The sequence below is a fragment of the Echinops telfairi genome, unplaced genomic scaffold (assembly GCF_000313985.2).
Source record: "Echinops telfairi isolate 266 unplaced genomic scaffold, ASM31398v2 ScPeMD7_7475;HRSCAF=8513, whole genome shotgun sequence".
Taxonomy (NCBI): Eukaryota; Metazoa; Chordata; class Mammalia; order Afrosoricida; family Tenrecidae; genus Echinops; species Echinops telfairi.
The window spans coordinates 31,459,887-31,468,329 of NW_022111379.1; the positions used below are offsets into that span (position 1 = coordinate 31,459,887).

The 8,443-nt window shown below is 35.8% G+C and overlaps 1 protein-coding gene across 1 annotated transcript in view; it reads right to left on the reverse strand.

Annotated features, from left to right (window-relative positions):
• Window positions 1–7,724, reverse strand: part of MORF4L1 (mortality factor 4 like 1) — a 20,713-nt gene extending 12,989 nt beyond the window's left edge. Inside the window, exons 1-4 of the mRNA XM_030884333.2 lie at window positions 7,683–7,724; window positions 5,532–5,599; window positions 2,057–2,173; window positions 251–337 (exon numbers count right to left, since the gene is read on the reverse strand). The gene's annotated coding sequence lies outside the window, so the exon portion shown is untranslated. The remainder of the gene's footprint in view (window positions 1–250; window positions 338–2,056; window positions 2,174–5,531; window positions 5,600–7,682) is intronic.
• Window positions 7,725–8,443: the final 719 nt, after the last annotated feature.

The window sequence follows — 8,443 nt, forward strand, 5'->3', positions numbered from 1 at the left end:
CAGAGGCCAATTTTATTATTTTATTTTGGGGTACCAGGAAGACTCCACTAGAATGTCTTCTCTGCGTCTCTGTTACCTGAGCAGAGATGCCATTTCTCAGACGTGAACCAGGTGATGTGATGCTGTCTGTACACTTAGGAGGAGCCCCAAACTTTTATAAGCAGGCAACTAATATGATTCCATTGTTCATCTACGACTGGAAACAAATTCACAGACATTCCCTCATAGTCATTGTGTAAAGCAAACTTACTGGTTGGCTTTTTGAAGTTCTCTCTGTTTCTGAAGATTGGTGTCCACGTATTTGAGCACTCTGCTTTCTGGAACCCATTCATCCCAGCTGAAGAAAGAGAGAAACATTCAAGTATCACTCTAAAACTTTCATTACTACTCAGATGCCAATTCGTTTTTAAGAGTGCCGAGGCAAAATCTTGGATTTCCTGAAGCAATTTGGTACTACAAATCCACTGCAAACTAAAATGACAATCTAATGAATGTCTTCCTTGTGAAAAAGAAAACCTTCACATTTCCAGAAACTATTCCAAATCTAAACTACCAACAAGTGAAAACACAGGCTCAAGTTATTTTAAGAATGGCACTACAAGTATGACATTTAATTTAATCCCTAAACCACTAGTGTTTTTAAAAAATCATTTTATCGGGGGCTCGTACAACCCATCTATCCATCCCTCCATCCATCATGTTAAGCACATTTGTACATCTGTTGCTATCATCATTCTCAAAACATTTTCTTTCTACTTGAGCCCTTGATATCAGCTCATTTACCCCCCTCCGAACCCTTGATAATTCATAAATTATTATTTTTTCATGTCTTACACTGACTGATGTCTCCTCCTTCCCCACTTCTGTTATCTGTCCCAGAGGGAGGGGGTTATATATAGATCATTGTGAACGTTCCCCCTTTCTCCCCCACCTTTCCCTTACCCTCCTGGTATTGCTTCTCTCATTACTGGTTAAACCACTAGTCTTACAGAATAAAATTATTATCTTAAAGGATTTCAATGACCAAAAATTAAGCACAAAAGTCTACAATAAACAGATTAAAACCACCAAAAACCCACTTAACACAAATTTGCTTAGTTAGCCGTGTCACAGCAAGGTTATGTAACTCTCCATATACCTTGATTTCATCATTTATAAAATGGGAACAGTATTCTCTTTCCGCAAAAGGCTGTTATAAAAATAGTGTGAAACATGTAAGAATGCCTGCGTATGTTAAGCAAACACTGAGGATATATGTCAGAAACCTGTTAGGAACCCTAAAATACTTAAAACCCCTCAACTGACTCAACCACATTAAAAAAAATTAAAATATAAGTTTATCAAACTACAGGCAGTCCCTTGATTACAAACTAAATTCATTTAAAAGTTGTATCTGTTAGAATAGTTATATGCTATCAAATGTTTGACTTTAGCACATGCTTATATTTAAAAAATACTTCCAAAAAAACCTTCCTTACCCAAAACACCCTTAGCAAAATACTGTATGTAATGTTTTGATGCCATGTCCCAAAGTAGCATGTTTGCTATTTACAAACAACTACATGTACCTTTCATCTTTAATGTAATAGGCTTTATGGGCTCACAGCTACAAAAGTCGGACATTTGTAACCTAGAGACTGCTTGTACACAATTTCAAATCTGCATTCACTCACATATATATGTACTAACTTCCAAGGCTGACCAAAACACTGGTTTTCTAAACATCGAAGGGTAGAGCCAGGAAGTATCTAGTTGATGAGCCTATGTTGGCACAAACACCAGTGCCTTCACAACAAGCTGTCCCCTGGGGTGCTCATTCAAGGGGAGGGTGAGGAGGGCTTCTTCAGGCGTGCTCGACTTTGTGTGAAGGAAACCCTTTCTCCTGCTGATGGAGCTCCTTTAGTGACACAATTAGATGTATTCTCAAAGCCAAGAAACCTTGTAATACTTTCCCACCTTTGACCTCGTATATAAGATAAGACAAAAGGGGAAAAAAAGATTAAAAAAGCAATCTTCAATATAATTTCCTAGAGAAAACTTTAAAACATGCATTTACCTAGAGGTCAGGAGGGGGTGGTGTACTGAGGGAGCTCCTTCAGGAACAGGAAAAAGGGCTACAATATCCTCACGTGTCTTCAAAGTTTTTTCAGAGCGCCTGGGCCTCACAGCACTTCTGATACAGACAGCATAGTACAAAGTAATCTCAGTAACTAAGTGTAGAATTTAGCTTAAGCTTTAAGATTCACTTACAAATGGAATAGTTAAATGTCTGTGTCAACAAATTCCAATGTTTTCTGAAAATTTAGAAATATCTTAATATCTATTGTACTTATGAAAAAAAGTATAAATATTAACTTAAGTTTAAGAAAATTATAATTTGGGACTTGAGATTTCATTATATATTTTTTGGTTTAAAAAAATGCTTTTCAAGTAAGGTATACCTCCCTGTAAACCAACTTTTCCCAACGAGGATCTCACATATCTAACATCGATTCCAATTTGCTCCAAACCAAAGGGAGTTAGCCAGTTTTTGTTCATTACTACCATGAGGCTGCATTTTAGAACCTTGCAAATTTCCCCTCTGCCATGAAACCCCATTATAGGCAGTCCCCCACATCCGTTCAGAACCACCAGCCATAAAACCCATTAAATTAAAAATCCACATTACACACAGGTGTTTGCAGTACCCACCAAAATATTGTTATTACTGTTAGTAGTATGTTAAAGATGTTTCTGGTGTATCTGAAATGGTTTCTTTGGATTTTTTTAGTGCATAGAAGGTCCATTATATAAGATTAATATTTGAATGACATTATATACAAATCATACCTAACTTTTTGAACTCATGGATAAATTTGACTTAAAGACAGGAACAGAACTTAGTAGGGGCCTGCCTGTAAATGTTTCTAAGAACCTAACTGCTGCACACTCCCTTCAAGTGGAACCAGAGGAAGTGAAAGAACACCCTTCGTCCTGGGAAACAACACAAGGGTGCGGTAGGGCAGAGAAATTGTTAAGTTGATCAAACATTTAAAAAAGTTCAGAAATTCCCAAAGGTAGCTTCTAATCAGTTCTCAAGGTTACAAATGGTCCATGAAAAGTCCTTACAGAACACACTAAAGAAAATCACAGCATACCCAGGTATTTGAGTAACTCTTCTCTTTCAAAATTGGTTTATTTTTCCTTCTATGAATAGTTAATAAGTATAATCTTTTCCCCAAATTACATCCATATTTATTTATATACCAAGTCAACAGCAAAAGCTACCTTTAATATATAGAATCCAAAATTAATCTTAGGAGACTGACATCACGAACATTTAGTATCATAGTTCTTGATTCTATTTCTAAAGAGTAATATACAATTAGTTAAGAAAGAGCAAAGTAAATCTGTACAAGTTTATTATTTGTTAGTGAAGCTGTAGAAATAGAAAACATATCTAGTATTTTCATAATTTGATAAATTACAAATGTCCCTTAATATCCCATCTTTGAACTATATAGATCTATAAATTGTTTTACATAAAAGATCTATTATCTATGGGTAGTCCCCAAAATAGGAACAAATTCCACTCCTAATTCTGTTAATAATCTGTAGGACCCCCAATAAAATGATTAAAAAAATAAATAAGAATCTGTAGGAAAGTTTAAACAGGTTCATACTAGTCTTACTTATAAGCCTTATTTTGGGGCAAGAAATAGTTTGAGGTCTGTCTAGTTATTTGTAAAGCTGCATGTGCAACAAAGTCAGAGTAATTATGATGGGGTTGACTTGGTCTGATTGTTTAAAAATGAGGGCAAAATTATGTAACATAGAAGGGCAAATAGGATGTTCATAGCCCGAGACTGTCAGTATATGAGAGAATGACATGCATAAATAATGTTCAGAACTAAGGCAAAATGTGGAGGGGAGGGGGCAGAATGCCAGGTTTATCTCATGAATTTGCTGTTTATTCTCTGACACCCTATTTGCGCCTTACTTTACAACTTATAAAAATAAGGTGTTATGTGTCTTGTAAAGAATCAAGATTTTCATTGTAAATATGCTCAGGTCTTCTATGGATATTGATAGAATAACAATAAAATATTAAGTTTAACAAAAGATGAAAATACATTTCTAATATTTCATTTAATAAGAAAAAGTGGCAAGATATTCTAGGAAATAAAAGATAAAATTTCCTGAATATTAGACTGAATATACCATCAATACTAATATTACATTTAAAACCGTAGTTTACTTCCAAAAGACTTCTCCATTACTCAATTCAATACTTAAAAAGTCTACAGTGGTTACTTTTGATATTGATATTACCTATTATGAGAAATATTTGACTCTCTCCAAACTGAACTAAAAACCACAAGTTGTCAAAATATGTTTTACATTTAGATTTCCACCTTTCAATGCTTATAATAGAGAAGCCCTGCTGGCACAGAAGTTAAGTGCCTGGCAGCTAATGACTAGGCCAGCAGTTCTACCCATTCATCTCTCCAAGGAGATACATGTGGCAGCTACTTCTGTCAAGATTCACAGCCTTAAAAACCCAATCAATGGAGCAATTCTACTCTGTCCTAAAGAGTCACTATGAATCTGAATCAACTCAACAGCAGCAGGTTGATTATGATAATGGAAGTTAAGGGTCAATATATTTTCCTGGCTCGAAGCAACTGATGTGTACCAAAGAAATGAAATTAACTAGATCAGTCACCTGGATAGAGGGTTGTTAAGAAACAAGCCCAAAAGCAAAGGGTCGGTACATTCCAGAGCAAGAATTTCCTTCCCTGAAGTTATCAACTCAGATGGCATTGCCCAAAAGGTGAACCAGGTACCAGAGCATGGCTTGAGTAACATAAAGCCTTAAAATTTACTAGAAAACAACTCCTACAAGTATCACCAATAGTGCCATCTTTGAAGGACATAAGACCAACCTGATCTTTACCCTTGTCCATACCTGAGATTAAACCAATATACCACTGTGAAAAGAATAACTCGTGGGGGTGGAGAATTAGGTACTATGATTAAATGTCTATTTAAGCTAAGCCATATGCTAAAAAGGTGAGCTACATTCTGTCAACATTTGTTTCCAAAGTTCAAAAAATGGATCGATAAATTTTAATTCCCCAACTAGGCAATCACTCTCTTAGGGGAATTAAAAAAAACAAACCCAACCAGTTACAAACTATTGAAGTCATGGATATAGTCACTGAGTTTGCACGAGTAAGGCCAGAAAATTCCGGCTAGTCTAAAATGTACCAGGGTCAGAGTAGTGCTTACCTGCCATTCAACCAGGACAGTTAGCTCGTTAGACATCATAGCAGGACCCAAGAAATAATCCAGAGAACTAAATACATTTAAAATAAAATGGCACTATGTACCTAGGTAATTTCCATTTTAGTTTCATTATACTGCAAACGGGTCACCTTTCTTTCACTGATTTTATTACAACTGCTTAAGAATCAAGACACATATGCTTTGCAGTCTGACACAACTCCACTGTTAACCATACATATTGCGTTTAAAGATCTAATACTCACTTTTTATTCCAACCACTGTAATGTATAAAGTATTTCACTTGTTTGTCCTTTATCGCAACCTTTACACACTGAAATAAAGAAGAAAAACATCACTTAGAACTTAAAGCACCACTAGTGATGCTCTAAGTGCGCCTTAAACTTAAAAATTATGACATTACAAGAAAAAGTTAAATTGCTTAATAAGTATGGTAGACTGAGTTCTGCAAGTGTAGGTACCTGCCCTTTCCAAGATAAATGAATTCTGTGTAAGAACCACTGTAGAAACGGAAAAGGAAATTGTGAAGTCGTGAAAACCTTGTACTTTTTGAAAAACCCGTTGATCTTGTACAGAAAAACGCAACTTTTTTGTAGGCAACGTATATAATATATGTAACATGAAAAACATGTTAATCACCAGTTTGTTACCCGTTAAGACTCCCAATTAACAGGGTCTAAGTTTTTTGTAGGCAACGTATATAATATATGTAACATGAAAAACATGTTAATCACCAGTTTGTTACCCGTTAAGACTCCCAATTAACAGGGTCTAAGTAGTTACATGAAACAAGCCTCACCATCTTTTCTTCTAAGGAGCATTCTAACTATACTTCTTCCAAGACACATTTGTTCTAAGGAGCTAGAATGCTCCTTAGAATCAAGGATGGCAAGACTTGGTCTTCTTCCCTACTTTGGACGCATATCGGGAGACAGCAGTCTGAAAAAAAGCCATCATGCTTGGGTAAGGTAGAGGAGCAGTGAAAACAAGGGAGATCTTCAAGGAGATGGACTGATACCGAGGCTGCAACCACGGGCTCAAGCAACAATTTCGAAGATGGCGCAGGACACAAGGTAGGGTTTCATTCTACTGCACACCGAGCTGCAGTAAGTTACAACCAACTCCATGGCCCCGAACAACATTCATGGTTTTGGGGGAATCAAAAGTTACACGTGTATTTTCAACTGTGCAGGGGAGTCAGTATCCCTAACCTACGAGTTGTTCAAAGATCAACTGTATATTATAAAAGGACTCCCATTAGAGCTTATGAAAAAGACATGCTGCAGAGAACCCACCTAAATAACTAGCAAAGTAAGGGATTTAAGACAATTTATGTTCTTTAAAAAACAAACTATTAGAGGAGAAAGCCACTAACATCACAATTCTCTGGTTTGAGATTGAAAAGTCATTATCAGAGATAAACCAAGAAGTGAACATGAGTTTTATTCCAAATACCATTAAAAAAATTATTCACCACGATGTTTTGCTGGCAAAAACCTTCAAGTTAAAATGTTTACTGCACGTTGATACAACAAAATAATACTCATCCAGGGATACAAAATCCAACAGGTCTACTTATATCACTCAGATCACATGCGCACCTCACCATCTGATCCCAAATGCGGCCATTTTAGAACTTTAAAAGCATACATTTACGTATTTTAATCATAATTGAAAATAGATATTTGGCCACATTGCCCAACACTTTACAAACATTAAGACTATTTTCAAAGATACATAAAGCTATTTAACAAGAATTTATATTAACGTGTAATAAAACTAAGCAGTATTCTGTTGCATATTGTTATAGCTGGTTCATTTTAAACATTTTTAAACTGTTAAAAGTATTTTCAAGTCTTAAAATATTTATGCTAAAAAGATTACCAAACACAAAATATGATAAACTTCGGAATGGATGAGCCTCCCTGTTTGTTTTAGGCTAAAGGAGCTCTGAAGGGTTCAAACTTAGCCAGACAAACTAATCGAAAGTTAAACGTACTCATTTTCGTGAGCCTTTATTTCTAATCCAATTAGCTCAGTGCTTCAGAGGCCTATTACACTTACATATACAACTAGCAAAAAAATTTTTTTAAGTAACTAGCAGTGTTCTCTCACAAGTCATTAACTACAATGTCACTCCTACAACCCATCTGCTATCCCTCCCCTCAACTCCTCCTTCCAATCACTGGGTCTTTTTTACCAGAGCAGTACTGTGTGGCAAGGTCAGAAGGGAGTAGCAGTGCTTTTTTTGACCCACTAAGCAAAGCAATAAGAAACCCAGAGAAGGAAAATGGGCAACTCTTTCACTGAGGCAACAAACGACTGAAATTTGCTATTAAAATATCAGATCTAATCAGAAGTCTGGCCAACTTCTCAAAGGAAAACAGGTTTCCTACCTTTGCTTCATAAAGAAGAGGCCCATGAAAGCACAGTACTCTCTCACCTGTAAAAGTGAAAAAGTCACAGGGTTAACTGTAATTCTCCTTTATATAAAGATTCATATTATGCCGAGGTATCATGCTTTTATTATGTATCCCTTAGTGGTTAGCTATGTATGGATTCATACTACTACAGCTTATATGACCTTAAAAACAATTTTCTAGAATGCTAACCTATTTGAAATCAAACCATCTTTATAATCTGCAGAGTACTTACAAACTTACCGGATCTAGTACTTGAACTACCTATATACTCGAGTATAAGCCGACCCAAATACCAGTTGAGGCACCCAATTTTACCACAAAAACTGCATCGAAAATGTGCTGGGAAAACTCGGCTTATACACGAGTATATACGGTACCTTCACAAGTTAGCAGTAAAGAGAATAATAAACTACTTGGGAGGGTCACAGGAAGCCAGGATCCAGTCAGAGCAAAGTAACTTAAGTATAGGATAGGGTGACACTATCAGAGAACTACTAAGTACTTTCTATCATCACTGGAGCATACAATAAACATGCAGAGTTGTCATTAAAGTTGTATGTATCATGAAATTTCTATGTTAATGATGAAGTCTGAATTTTATATAAACTTTTGTAAGATTCATGGATCAGTTTTTAAAACTACATGCTTTACAAGTCTCACCAAATGTATAATACTATAATCTCCCTGAGTAGAAACCAGTAACTTTACTTAAAAACAAAACCAAAACCCTTTTC